We start from the raw sequence: 16,035 nt of genomic DNA, 5'->3' as shown, positions 1-16,035 counted from the left end.
CATGGGCTTTCCCTTTGAGCATGTTGTCATTGCTGCTGCCTAATCAAAAGCATGGTGAATTAAAACACAGGACAGAATGTTCGGGCCTGCTGGCGTCAGGTTTGTTCAGTGGTGTGAGTGGACAATATGGCGAGAAGGCCAAACATCGGTTTCACCACATTGTGAAGCCAGTTTACGATCGCCCACTCTGCCTGTCGAGGGTGGGCCGCATTTCCTACTGTTGGAGATTGGAAACCTCATCGTTACACACCTGCATATCGTTATAAGGCCAGCATTCCCCCGCAAAGCCCCCCCCCCCCCCCCACCGGGCTGGATCATCCGCCCATGCTGGCGGGAAAATTTGCCAGTGCAGAATACGTCTTGACAAGTGTGATGCGCCGAAGTCGGGACTTACTGCCAGGGCCTTGCTCTCATTACGGACACCCAAGGAGCAGAAGATGCTGGAGCCCGACAGCAACAGGACCCTAGAGGAACGTCCATGACATGCTGGGTGGATTCTCATGGACATGGCTCCGGCGCGAAGCAGCTCGCAGAAGGGTGAAAGTCACCGTTGAGGATCTGCTACAATGGGTGATGGTTGAGGGGGTGGAGAGGAAGATCCAACTGTGTCTGGGAGAGGAAGATGTACTGGGGGTGGGAGAGGAAGGTCTAGGATTGACTGGGAGAGGAAGAGGCGTCGGGGGATGAGGTTGGGACGGCGGGAGCAAAGCTGTCTGGAGGGTGAGGTTGGGAGGGAGGAACAAAGGTGTCAGGGGGTGAGTTGGGAGGGGGTAGGGACTGCGGTGGGGAGTAGTGGGTAATAGGAGAGAAGATGGCAACTGGGGAGTAAGGGGGGTGGTGGAAGGTGTAATGGAGGTTCCAAGGAGGGAAGGAGTTCCAAGGAGGGAAGGAGTTCCAAGGGTGGAAGGAGTCCGGTGTGGGGGGGAGGGTGGGGCGGGATGTCCAGGTGAGTGTGCAAGGTAGGGCTCTGATGAGTCCATCACTGCTTTCTGGGGAGCGAACTGAGGGTGGGCGTGGTACGAGGGAATGGTGAGAATGACCAAGGGTAGAGTGAGGCAGTAGGGTGGGAGGGCGAGGGTTCGAAGGTTGCAGTAAAAGGGATGACAAGGATGGCTGGTGGGACTCGGAGGCAGACACAGATCCTGGGGGTGGGAAGAATGAGGCGTGTGGAGGTTAATGTGGTTGGGGGTGGGATTTTTGGAAAGGAAGGTAACGTGTACATTCACCTGGACATCCCTGAAAGAAAAAGGCTGAGGGTGGTAGATCGCAGAGGAGAGGCAGAAGGTGATGCCAGGGGTTCAACTGTGATGGGGGAAGGAAAAGGATGGGGGAAGGAAAGAAAAACTACATTTCGACTGTGCTGGCTAAATTGAAAGTGAAACTAGAGTCATATTGGGAGAGATCAGGTGCTACATGGGACTGTTATCCATGGGTGGGTGGAGATGCAGATCAGCTCAGATGGTCAGTTGAAAGAGAACCCCAGCAGGCAGCATTGAAGATGCGCATCACATTGAGATGAGCGTGACACGGGAAGGATGGATCCATATGTATTGGAGAGTGCTTGCAAGGGACTCTGAAAGGCCCTGCCACACCCACACCCACACCCATACACACACACACACACACACACACAAACTTCTCCCACCAGAATCACTCATGGACCGGCTGCATGCGGCTGGTCTGCAAGTGGTGGGGGGGGTGGAGAATGCATTGGGAGGAGTCGCAAAGCCTGTCAATAAAGCTGAAAGACACAACTACACATTATTCAGTGAAAGTGTATATGTTTTCAGATTGTAAAGTGACAAAATGTGTTCACCTGTGCAACCAACTGTGATCAGAATTTCTTAAATTTTAAACGCCTTAGACTTCTAGTTGCTGCCCTGACATGCACAGCAGGGGTGGAGACAGCCTGTGCAATGGCTGGCCCTGTTGCCTCTGATGCCTTTGGCGTGGGTCCTCTGGAGAGTCGAGGCCCCAGTTTGCTCTGGCTGTCCTCCAGTGGGCCAGCTGCTCCCTCTTCGGGGACAGAGGATGAGGTTGAAGGGATCACAGGCAAAGGGGACTTGGAGGAGAGGACTGCCTCTGAAATTCCTGAGTGGATGGCCTAGGGGTGTCCAGCTGCCACTTCTCCTCCCTTCATGTGCCCAACCTGTATAAATACTATCATATCTGTACTTGTATTAGAGCTTAATGTGTATGATCTTATAGCCATTACGGAGACATGGTTGCAAGTAGATCAAAGCTGGGGAACTAAATTTTCAGGGGTATGTGACTTTTTGAAAGGACAGGCAGGGAGGAAAGGGTGGTGGAGTAACTTTGTTAGTGTGAGGTGGAATAAGTATGATAGCAAGAAATTATCTTGGATCGGAAGATGTAGAATTCATATGGGTGGTGGTAAGAAATAACAAGGAGATGAAGACATTGGTGGGAGTAGTCTATAGGCCTCCTAACTGTAGCTATACTGTAGGACAGGGAATAAATCAGAAGATAATGAGGGTATGTAAAAAAGGTAGTACATTAATCATGGGTGACTTTAATGTAGATTGGGAAAATCTAATTGGCAGAGGTAACCACCAGCAAGAATTCATAGTGTATTCGGGACAGTTTCCTAGAAAAATATGTGTGGATCCAACCACAGATCAAGCTATTTTAGATCTGGTAACATGTAATTTGGCAGGTTTAATAAATGATCTCAGAATAGAAGATCCCCTAGGAAACAGTGACCATAACATGAGAGAATTTAGCATTCAGTTTGAGAGTGAGAAACTTGGGTTGGAAACAACTGTGCTAAACTTAAATACGGATAATTACAAAGGAATAAGGGCAGAGTTGGCTGGAGTGGACTGGGAAAGGAGTTGAGCAGAAAAGATTGTTGATAAACAATGGCAAGCATTTAAGAAAATAGTTCATGACTCACAAAGATATATCCCAAAGAGAAAGAAGGATTCTAGGAAGGGGGTAAACCAACCGTGGTTTATCAAGGAAGTTAAGGATAATATCAATTTGAAAGGAAAAACGTACAATGTGGCAAAGATTAGTGGTAAGCCAGAGGATTGGGAAAGTTTTAAAAACCAACAAAAGATGACCAAAAAAAAGAGGGAGAAAATAAACTTTAAGGGTAAACTAGCAAGTAATATAAAACTGAGCTTCTTTAAATATATAAAAAGGGAGCGAGAGACCAAAGTGAACATAGGCCCCTTACAGAATGAGGCTGGGGAAATAATAATGGGGAACCAGGAAATGGCAGAGGAGTTGAATAAATACTATGCATCAGTCTTCCAGAAGACAATAATAGCATTCCAAAAATACTTAATAATCAAGGGACAAAAGAGTGGGAAGAAATAAATACAGTAGCTATCACTAGAGAAAAAGTACTAGGGAAACTAATGGGACTAAAGGCAGATAAGTCACCTGGACCTGATGAGTTGCATCCTAGGATATTAAAGGAAATCGCTACAGAGATAGTGGATGCACTGATAGTAATCTTCCAAGAATCATTAGGTTCTGGAAAAGTCCCAGAAAATTGGAAAACTGCCAATGTAACACTCTTATTCAAAGAGGGAGGGAGACAAAAAACAGGTAACTATAGGCCAGTTAACTTAACATCCGTCATTGGGAAAATGTTATAGTCTGTTATAAAGGATGTAATAGCTGAGCATTTAGAAATGCATAATCTAATCAAGCAGAGTCAGCATGGGCTTCATGAAGGGGAAATCATGCCTGACAAATTTATTGGAATTCTTTGAGAAGGATAAGTGAAGGGGAGCCAGTAGAAGAAATATATTTGGATTTCCAAAAGGTGTTCGATAAGGTACCACACGTAAGGCTACTTAATAAGATAAGAGCCCATGGTGTTGTGGCTAGTATATTAGCATGGACAGAGAATTGGCTAACTAATAGAAGACAGAGAGCTGGGAAAAGGGAAGCATTTTCAGGATGGCAACCTGTACCTAATGGAGTGCCACAGGGATCCGTGCTGGGGCCACAATTATTTACTAGATACATTAATGACTTAGATGAGGGAAGTAAATGTACAATCACCAAGTTTGTGGATGACACAAAAATAGGTAGGAAGGCAAGTGGTGAGGATGACATAGAGTCTACAGAGGGGTATAGACAGGTTAAGTGAGGGGGCAAAAACTTGGCAGATGGAATATAATGTGTGAAAATGTGAGGTTATGCATTTTGGGAGGAAGAATAGAGGAGCTGAATATTATTTAAATGGAGAAAGACTGCAGAAAGCTACAGCACAGAGAGAATTGGGAGTCCTTGTGCATGAATCTCAAAAAGCTAACATACAAGTTCAACAGATAATAGGGAAGGCAAATGGAATGTTGGCCTTTATTTCAAAGGAAATGAGTATAAAAATAGGGAAGTCTTGCTAAAATTATACAAGGGACTCGTTAGACCACACATAATACTGTGAACAGTTTTGGCCCACTTATCTGAGGAAAGATATGCTGGCTTTGGAGGCAGTCCAGAGAAGATTCATTAGGTTGATCCCGGGTATGGAAGGATTTTCTTATGAGGAGAGGTTGAGTAGATTGGGCCTGTACTCATTGGAGTTTAGAAGAATGAGAGGCAACATTATTGAAACATATAAGTTCTCAGGGGGCTTGACAGGATAGATACTGAGAGGATGTTTCCCCTTGTGGGAAAGCCTAGGGCCAAAGGGCTTCTCAGAGTAAGAGGTCACCTTTTAAGACAGAGATGAGGAGGAATTTCTTCACTCAGGGGGTAGTGAATCTGTGGAATTCTTTACCGTAGAGGGCTGTAGAAGCTGGGTCATTAAGTATATTCAAGGCTGAGATGGACAAATTTTTAATCAGTAAGGGAATGAAGGGTTATGGGGAAAAGGTAGGAAAGTGGAGTTGAGGACTATCAGATCAGCCATGGTCTCATTGAATGGTGGAGCAGACTCGATGGGCTGAATGGCCTACTTCTGCTCCTGCATCTTATGTTATTTTCTTATGTTCTCATGACTTCTTGAGGAGAAGGAGCATCAGGAGGGAAATCGAGGTGCCCTGTTTCCTTCTTGCGTCGCCACTGCAGGGACTCACCCATGGCTCCCGTGATGGAGTGCAGGTCTGCACACATCTCCGCATTCTGCTGGACCAGGGTCTCCATGATGCCCGTCATCCTCCCCATGGAGACCTCCATATGCGCACATGTGGGCACCATTTCATCAGAGAGCAGGTGGACGCACTCCTCTGACTCAGGTGCCACTCTGAAGGCTTCCACAACTCTGTGTGATGCTCTCAGCCTTCTGCTTATTCTCCATGATGAGTTGGAAGGCCAAATCCAGAGGTTCGTCATCTGACTCGGACCTCACAGATGCCTCTTACTCAGCAGCCCTCCATGTGCCAGGAGCTCGGCCGAACCTGCCTTCTCCTGCTGTGGACACGTGACCCTGCGGTGACCACCAGATTGTGAACCCGAGCCTGCTTTAGACCTAGTTCCCACCAAGGTGTGTCTCTGTGCTTGTGGAGGGTGTAGGTAAGCGCTGTGACGGGTCTTCCAGGTTGCTTATTTCCAGCTCTTCAATGGAGGAGGTGTCCTCTTGGCTGTAGGTGAGGACCTGGATGGAGTTGAGGGACTGGCTGGCTGAGGGTGTTGGTCGATTGGCAGAGCTCCCTGTGAACCAAAATAGAGATAATTAGTGCATGGTAGCAGAGTCAAAAGCAGGAGAGAGAGCACTTACATTTGCGTTGAGAGGGGGCTGATGTGGTGGAGGATCTTTATAAGGGTGTTGCCACTGACCTCACTGTCATCGCAGGCATGGTTTCACATCCTCACCAGCCAGCACAATGGTACACTCCTCAAAGTGAGTGAGGGTCCTAATGTGGGACACTCCACCCCTGGTCTGGGACTGCTCCCAGCTGATGTGAGCAGACTTCTCCTGCATGGAAACAGATGGAGAGTGTAAGCAGGACACATGGCACTGTATGGAATGTTTGTGAGGTGAAATGAGGACGTGTGCTCGAGAAGGTATGAGCCTGATGGAGATGTGAGGGCGTGTGTGAGAGTTAGTGGTGTTGTCCCTTGAGGTGTGAGATGCCTGTGGATGTGTGATGGGTTTGTGAGTGTGTGAGTTGAGATTGATGAGAAGAGGTACTTACACTGGCAGAACGGAGCAGATCATTCATCCTCTTGCGCCACTGGGTGGCTGTCCTCTTTTGCAGGGTGTTGGCGCTGATCACCGCTGCTACTGCCTTCCAAGCTGGATTGGTGATGTTGCTGCCCATCCTGCAGCCAGAGCTGGGGTGGAGGACATCATGGTGGGCCTCCATTGCACTCAAAAGGCACTTGAGGGACACATCATTGAACCTGGGGGTTTCAGTCTTTTTGCCTTTGGGGCCATGTCTTCCATGCAGCAGTCGTGGGCTGGAAGCACCAAGCGGTGTGAGCGTGGCTGCACTTTAAATATGGTGCCCAGTGTGATGAAGCGGCGAGATGACGGCATGACAGCGAATGAGAGCCTGCCCATATTGGAGATGGTGTGTTTCCTTGGAATGCATAATTAATGCAGCAGGACTGGGATGATACGTCATGAGAAGCTGCCATTGTAGCCATTGGCAAGGGAAGAGGCTGCAGGGCGAGGGCTGTACTGGGGAAGGTATCCCAGGGTATGTGTGGGGACGTATGTTGATCTGTGCAATGGCCTCAAGACAGTGCGGGCTGAGGAGGCAGTCTCTAGAGGAGGTGAGGCCAGATGGTGATGTGAGGGTCTGTGTAAGATAATGAGTGGTGATGTCCCTTGAGCGGGCAGTGAGTGAGATGCCAGTGAATGTATGATGGGCTTGTGAGTGTGAGAGTTTAGAGTGATAAAATGGTTGCCTTACCATGGCGGCACGGATGAGATCATTCATTCGTTTCCTGCACTGGATGGTCAACCCCTTGTGTGCAGCATTGGCACTGACCACCTCTGCCACTACCGCCCAAGCAGAAGCTGATGGACCTCCTGCAGCCAGAACGGGGGTAGAGGACATCACAGCAGGCCTCCAGTGTGTCCATAAGGTGTTCCAGGGATGCACCAATTAATCGGGGGCTGCACTCTTCTTGGCTTTTGGGGCCATGACTTCATCGGTGCCCTCCCGGGCTGCAAGCATTGAGAAGTCTGCACGTAGCTGCAGTTTAAATCTGGTGCCCTGCATGAGGAAGTAGCGAGGTAATGGCATGGCAGGCAAATCAGAGGCTGCCCGCCAGCGAGATGGCGTGTTTCCTATTGCTGTATAAATAATGAGGCGGGCTGAGTCGATGCAGCTTCAAAAGCCACCATTGCGGCTGGCAGGTAAAACATCCTCTTTTCCCGCCCACTACCACACTTAGTGCAAATCTGGGACGATGCTGCCCTAAGTCTCCTTTGGCACTGGTTTTCTGTCATATTGAGATATGATGCCTAAGGTCTGTACACCTTCCCTACAGAGTAGAACCTGGTTGTTCTCCCTCTCCTCCTCCTCCTTCCTGCTACTTATGCTGCAGCCTCTTCCTTCTCACCTTCGGCCATCTCTCTGGGCTCTGGATGCTCACTTGGACTAGCTTCTGTGGCCTCTATGTGAGAGGGTGTCATGTCATCTTTTATGCTTCTTTGGGCAAAACACAGTGCACACTTCTGAAGCGTTAATTTTTTCCTTGCACTTGGGTGCAAGGCGGTTGGAGTTCGTTTCTTGACACTTCTGGGCCAGTAAATACAAACGTACAGATGACTCTACAGGGGTACCTCACCTCTCCAAAGCGGTACCCTGGCTATCCACAACAAATGCACTAAGAACAGACCTGCTTTGACCTGATCTGCTGTGCACACTTTTGGTTCCAGACAACAGGGATGCCAAAATTCAATTTCAATGGAGGCAGCTGAAGATTTAAATGGCCAGCTGCCTCCATGGACTGCACATTTTAAAAATATATTCTTTTAAGGGGTGCGGACATCACTGGCTAGGCCAACGTTTATTGCCCATCCCTAATTGCCCTTGAGAAGGTGGTTGTAAGCTGCCTTCTCGAGCTGCTGCAGGCCATCTGGTATAGGTACACCCACAGTGCTGGTAGGAAGGGAGTTCCAGGGCTTTGACCCAGCAACAGTGAAGGAATGGTGATATAGCTCTAAGTCAGGATGGTGAGTGGCTTGGAGGGGAATTTGCAGGCAGTGGTGTTTCCCTGCATCTGTTGCCCTTGTCTTTCTAGGTCGTAGAGGTCGCTAATTTGTAAGGTGCTGTTGAAGGAACCTTGATGAGTTGCTGCTTTGTATCTTGTAGATGATATACACTGCTGCCACTGTGCATCAGTTGTGGAGGGAGTTAATTTTTAAGGCAGTGGATGTGGTGCTAATCAAGCAGGCTGCTTTGTCCTGGATGGTGTCAATCTTCTTGAGTATTGTTGGAGCTGCACTCTATCAGGCAAGTGGAAAGTATTCCATCATATGTGAAACTTGGCTGGTCTCCAATCCTGCCCCCACAGAAATTAGAAATGCTGTGTTCGGGGGCGGGACTTAGGATTTCCAAAGACTTCTGCCATTTTTGCCACATCGGAGAGGCTCTCCATTGTGGTGAAAATTTGGGCCCAAGTGTCCAGTTATCACCTCCTTTATCATGGATTCCAGCATTCTCCTGTCTACTGATGTCAGGCTAACAGCTCTGTAGTTCCTTGTGTTTTCTCTCCCTCTTTAAATAGTGGGGTTACATTTGCTACCTTCAAGTCTGCAGGAACCATTCCAGAACCTATAGAACTTTGGCCACCAATGCATCCGCTATCTCTTCAGCGACCTCTTTCAATACTCTGGGATGTAGATCATCCAGCGCAAGCGATTTACCAAACTTCAGTCCCATTAATTTCTCCAGCATTACGTTTTTGCTAATACTAATTTCCTTCAGTTCCTCATTCTCACTGGTCCCTTGGTTCTCTTGAATTCCTGGGAGGTTTTTTTGTATCTTCCCCCATGAAAACAGACACAAAGTATTTGTTTAGTTTATCTGCCATTTCCTTATTCCCCAATATAAATGATCCAGTCTCTGACTGTAGTGGGCCCACATTTGCCTTTGCTAATCTTTACCTTTTTACATACCTATAGAAGCTTTTGCAATCTGTTTTAATGTTTCTCGCTTGATTTAATATTCTATTTTCTCTTTCTTTATCAGTTTCTTGATCCTCCTTTGTTGAATTCTAAAATGCTCCCGATCCTCAGGCTTACTGCTTTTTAGCAACTTTATAAGCCTCTTCCTTTGATCGAATACAGTCTTTAACTTCGCTTGTTAGCCATGGTTGGATCACTTATCCTGTTAGGTTTTTGTGCCTCAAAGGAACGTAAATTTGCTGTAAACCATGTATTAATTCATTAAATGCTCACTATTGCCCGTCTACCATCATACCTTTAAATGCGGTTTCCCAATCTATCGCAGCAAACTTACCCCTCATACCTTCATAATTTCCTTTGTTTAGATTTAAGGCCCTAGTTTCAGATTCACAGATTGAACTACATCACTTTTAAATGTAATGTAAAATTCTAACATATTATAGTCACTCTTTCCCAGAAGCTCCTATACAATGAGATTACTAATTAGCTCTTTCTCATTGCACATCACTAGTTCTAAAATATTTCATTCTCTTGTTGGTTCTTCAACACACTGTTCTAGAAAACCATCTTGTATATATTCCAGGAACTTGTCCTCCATAGCATTAATGCTAATTAGGTTTACACATTCTATATGTAGATCGAAGTTCTCCATGATTACTGTATTATCCTTGTTACATGCATTTCTCATTCCCTGATTTACACCGTGCCCTACATTACCACCACTATTTGGTGGCCTACATGGTTTCTGCCTGTTGCTGTTTCTCAGCTTCATCCAAATTGATTCTACACCTTGATCTTCTGATCTAAGATCCTCACTCACTAATGTACTGATCTCATCCTTATTAACAGCGCTACCCCACCTTCTTTTCCTTTCTGCCTATCCTTCCTAAACATCAAATATCCTTGAACACTCAGTTCCCAGCCTTGGCCACCCTACTACCATGTTTCCGTGATGGCAGTTAGATCATACCCATGCCATCAATTCACCTATCTCAGTGTGAATGAGTGTGCATTCAGATAGAGTGCCTTTAATTCTCTTTTTATTATTTATGCAATCTCTGGCCTTGTCTGCTGGCACACTCTTAAGTTTGTATGCTTTGTTCCTTCCTGCCATAGTTTGATTATCAATTCTATTATTGGCACCTTGCTCTCTTGCCTTGTCCTCTCTTTTTAATTTATCACATCTCCCCTTGCCTGATCCCTCACCCTCACAATTTAGTTTAAAGCCCTCCCTACTGCCCAATCCCAAACCCTGTCACTAGGTTTGCCTTGGATTATACTGGTGGCCACAAGTCCCTACATTCTGCAGCCACCACACATCACCTGCCCTGCCAACTTAATAGTGTTAAATTAACATAGTTAAACTGTGAACATTTTCCACCAGTGTTCTGATTCTGAAGTAGCATTGAACTCTGAACATTTAATTTCTTTGAATCTTAGCACTGAAATAACTATATAGGCTAATAAAACAAAAATGATTTTGAGTAGCAAAGCACAATTATTGATATTGTTTAAAGAAGGACCCTGATTCAATCTGATTTTCCTCATCTAGGATAGTTATAACAAGCCTGCTCAGGCTTTATAAGAGGTAAAATATACATGTACTATAAGTCACAAATCATGGCTAATCAATCACCATAAACCACAAAGGATAATCCCAAAGGGAGAGATGGTGGAGTAGTGAATGTTACTGGACTAGTAATCTAGAAGCCCAGGCTAATGCTTTCGGGGCATTGGTTAGAATTCCACCACGACAGCTGGTGGGATTTAAATTCAACTAATAAGAATTGGAATGTAAAGCTGGTCTCAGTAATGGTGACCTTGACAACTATTATTGATTGTTGTAAAAATCCATCCAGTTCACTAATGTCCTTTAGGGGAGGAAATCAGCCATCTTTACCCGGTCTGGCCTGCATGTAACTCCAGACCCACAGCAATGTGCTTGACTTTTACCTGACCTCTGAAATGGCTTATCAAGCCACGCAGCTCAAGGGCAAGTAAGGATGGGCAACAAATGCTAGCCTTGCCAGTGATGCCTACATCCCATGAAAGAATAGAAGTAAAACCCCAATGTAAACATTAGTGCAGTAATGAAACATGGTCGCATTTGTCTAGAATCAGATCCATCTTTCCATTTGATCAACAAGAATCTGTTTTATTTTCACCACCTTGCTGTCAAGAACCTGGTGCACACTTCCCTGTAGACCATGAAGGGACAAGGACCCATAACACTCACTTGGAACACAAAACATCACTCCCTAAACTCATAGCATTCTCTCCATTAGACCATCCAGGAATTATTATTATTACCAATAGACTGCCAGGGATGTACTGCCTAAGGACACACCCAGATGAATGTGAATTCCAACCAGACCACCACTAATTTAAATATGACCCCATAGCCAGTAGTCCAGGGATCAAATATAACCCCCTTATTTCTGTAGTCAAGGGTTGGATTTGTAGTTGCTATTCAGCCACAATGAAATACAAGTGTATACGTTTCATTTTATCTCCACTACAGCCATATATCACACATTTTGCCTAGCATATTGCACACCATACAATTCTGTGCATCCATGCATAAATAAAATAAAAATGTAACTAAAATGAGGTATGGTGCAAAAAAAATCACTGATAGAATCAGCACTAAACTGCACTAATCCAACTGTACAGATTTAATATTCTGAAATGGAATTTTGCACCAATAAGCTATAAATCTATGACATTAGAGAATGCTAACTCATGAATAAGCTATCACATTATTTCTTAATTCAGTCTTCTGACCAAGAAATACTCCAGCTCCCTTGGGATTCTCCATTCCAAATTTCCATAACTGGACCATTATTGAAATTTAACAAGCTACCGTAGCCCTTAGTTAGAAACCCATGTGTCTTACCATGCTCTTTTTTTGCTTCTTGCAGCATTTTCACTTATTTTACACAGGCAACCAATGCATCTTACCTATCCTATCCCATTGAAATATAAGAGACAAGGGAATTGTGAGGTAATAACTTAGAGCGCATGCAGTACCAACGCAATGTCAATACTACGCTTCAGACATTCATCTCTTATCCGTTTATTGCACTTCCATTATGTGAAGGAGATAAATTATTAACCAGAAACCATCCCATCAGGTCTATCTTTTCTCAGGTCCCTTCCAAAAATGAACCCTGAGTGAGATTAGGTTGAACTCAAAATATAAAATACCCTTCACAAATTGAATCCTGTAGCTCGTCCCCGAGAATGTTGATTTTATATTCAGGACATGTGTTCTTTGCTTTCTAGCCTAAATAGTGCCTTTTGCTACATCATTAAAATTTCCAATTATTTGTGTCAAATAAACATAAACCTAAATTTCCTGCATAATTACTAGTCCACTATTATAATAGAAATGTTAACCCCTTCAATTAAATGGGTTAACAGTTCCATTAATATAACAGAGGAAGAAATTTTATCCCAACACACATTAATTTAGCTCATAATTTTCAGATTAAACATTTTGAATAAATATTCATGAAGAATATTTAACAAGGCCCCTTCATTTTTTCAGGAAACAACCCAACTAGCAGAAACAGCTTGTTTTTAAATTGAGAATCTGCCCCAACTTGATCTATTGTATTCAGAAAGGGTAAATGGGACTGTAAGATTAACCTCTTAATCTTAACCTATAATGCAACTTACTGTTCACGACTTTATACTTATGCCAAAACTCACAATGATTAAAAGGAAAACAGTGAACATTACAATATAGCTTTCCATGGTACTCGGACTTGAATTTAAGGAGGCAATTACAGTATTCTAGTAATACTATTTTAGAATGGAATATTCTTAACAATGTGCAGGTATTAATTTCTCAACACTTTCTTTTTATTTTCCATTTTATAATATGTCATGATCTCTGGCTCACTTTGACACCCACTTCAATTTTGAGGATAATAAAAACTGGCAGCTCAATGCTTAATCCTTGCACTGAGGTGTTTATGGGAAACAAAATTTCTTCCAGTGATCCAAAAGTTCAACTGTCAATGAACTTGAATAATACAGTACACAGAGGTATCACTCAAATTCATCCAGAGATACATTCCAGAAGTTAAATATTTGCAAATCCAAAACAACTCTGAATCTTTCAGACTGCAGTCAAAGACAAATCTTTTTCACTAATTTGTATGTCTTGTTATTATCGGTCAGGTTGTTTGATGTGTTTCTTCCTCTGGTTTATAGCTTTTACTGTGGTGAGCAATTTCTCTCTGCTTTCCTCATTTCCCAGTTGTATTTAACCGCCTGGGCACTTATTACATAATAATGTACCTCAACTTTCTAGAATAAGAATAGGATATAAAATGATTTTGTGTCAATTTCCAATGCTAAACGTGAAAAAGAAGAAATAAATTAACTTACGAAAGTACTAAAGTGCATCTTAGCATTTTCTGAAACTTTTCTCATTTTATGAAATTATATTCTTTTATCTTTTAATATATGTGTATGTGTCTATGGTCTGAATCTTACGTTCGTCAGGCACACGCGATTGGCAGGCCCAGAAGCAGATGCAAAATGTGCTTCTGCCCACGATCAGCCCCCAAACGCAATTTCACACTGGCTGGCCAATTAACAGCCAGCCAGCATGAAACCTGCGTTGAGAAAGGTTCAGCGCTGCCAAGAGGTACGGGAAGAGGGCGGGCGCTGAGCGAAGGCAGGGATTGGGCTCATACTCCCTGAAGGCTGATGGCAGCTGTGGAGCTACCTCAGAGAGCTGCAGTAATTTAAAAATGAAATGAGCTCAATAAACTGCTGCAAACTGTGACAATACCATAAATGCAAGCACCAGGCAGCAGACTACACAGTATAGAAGACTCAAAGATCTTCTTTTATTTTATTTAACCCCAGACATTTCATCCTGCCCTGGATGTAATTGTAGCGAAAACATGAAGCCACCTGACCATTTGGCCCATCCGCAACCATAAAAGTGGACGGGCTGTGTAAAATCACTGACAAGTGGCTCCTTAATGGGCTTAATTGCCCGCTTAATTGTCAGTGGGCACGCTTCCAACTCCTGTATGCGCCCACCAACCGTAATGTTGCCCATGAGCATGATGACATCAGGACACGTGATTTCGGGTCGGGTGTGGGCCCGCACAAACAGCATAAAATTCTGGAGAGTGTGTGTGTGTGTGTGTGTCTGTGTCTGTGTGTGTGTGTGTGTGTTTATGTGTGTCTGTGTGTGTGTGTTTGTTGCAAAGGTGTGCTTTTTTGTTTAAAAGATACAATTTCTATTTTTTTTTCTTTTTATGGCTGGATTTTAAAAATAAACTGAAATCCTCTTAACACAATGGAGGACTGCCAGACAAGCTTGCATTCCACCAAGTGGGATGAAACAGAACAGGCACTCAACCCCCTGGGGAGCATGAAAGACCCCATCTCCTGTTGGGTTTACACTATCTTGAAACTTTCCAAAAGTTTCTGAGATGAGACATCAAAATGCAATTACCTGTTCTAGCAGTGCAGCAGAGATGGATTAAAAGAATCTCCCTGGAATATACAGCCAGCAGGGTACTTGAAGGGACTGTGTTACTAAGTAGAGAGAGATCAGAAATCAGAGGGCTGTACCGAAAACAGGCTGCAAAAGCTGTTTGCTTGCTCTCTCTCTTGAAAGTATTGTGCCCAGATTTGCAAAGTAACCATCCTAAAAAGAGAAATCTACTGCAAATTGAGATCTTTTGGGGATAAAACATGGAAATCTGCTCCATGCAACTACACCCAGGGAGAGGACTGAACAAAATGGCCGCAACATGGAATCACCGCATCAAGACCAAAGGACAGCTAACCTTATACCCCTCTGTTTTTATCTTTCTCATGAACTGTAAAAAATCCTTCAGCCTATCCTCTTATTCTGCCACCTGTAATGTTGTATGTGTGGGACCAGGGTATGTGTGTGACGTATGAATGGTAGTTGCGGTTTGCCTATTTCTTTCTAATTCGGGTGATAGTTTCAATTAACTTATCTTGTTCTTTGTTTAACCTAAGAAACCCTGTCTGATTGATTATTTACAATCTGAAAGAGTAAACAGTAGGACTCCTGGTAGTATTGGCAAAGCACATCCTCTCTAAATCCACAAAAAACCCTGTTCCAGTCAGACCTGGAGTGGGGGAATAGGAGAGTTATTTATACCCCTCCTTATGTACATGTCACAACAGTGTTTGTGTGAGTGTGAGAGAGAGAGAGAGAAAGTGTGTGCATAGCTCTTAATAGGGTTCCTACTTTCATTATAAACAGAAGCAAGGCATTTCAATAGTCAGGGCACAAAACAGATCATTTGCAAAGTTTTGTTTCCCAAGGCTCAGTTTGATTTGAACGAACTTTTTTTCAAATAACACACACATGGATGTCAAAGGAGTGAGCAACATCAATGGAAGTAGAGCAGAGTTGAAAGCAGGTGCAAAATCAAATTCTTTGGAATATACTAATGTTCAGCCAAAAAAAATTGTTACTCACCCAAGGCTTGATTTGTGCAGCCTGACAGCTTGTCGTCATGGTGCCAAGACAACTGGTGCACAGGTAAAGCTGGATGTTCTCACCAAGCATTTGGAAGCTGACCCATGTTGCAAAGGGCATGCTGCTGTGGGTTTCAAAGAACAACTTTAAGGGGCAACACTCCAAGTAATTGGTTTTGCAGTCACATCTTCTGCATGAGATAGTCTGATAGACTGTAAGAACAAATGAAAGCTGAAAGCCTGAAAGCTAAAAGGCTAACTGGTGAGTAAGAACTCTGTCTTACTGGAATCAGTCCCATTAAAAAAAATTATCTGGAACTCCATGACAGCATTTACATAAGAAAGGGGAACTGGACAAGGATAGATTGTTGGGGAACTCCAGATGATGTTTTTTTTAATTCTTTCATGGGATGTCAACATTTGCCAACATTTGCTGCCCATCCCTAATTGCCCTTGGATGAAGTGTCTTACTTGGCCAT

The sequence above is a fragment of the Cetorhinus maximus genome, chromosome 14, assembly GCF_964194155.1.
Source record: "Cetorhinus maximus chromosome 14, sCetMax3.hap1.1, whole genome shotgun sequence".
Classification (NCBI taxonomy): domain Eukaryota; kingdom Metazoa; phylum Chordata; class Chondrichthyes; order Lamniformes; family Cetorhinidae; genus Cetorhinus; species Cetorhinus maximus.
This window is presented reverse-complemented; position numbering follows the sequence as displayed.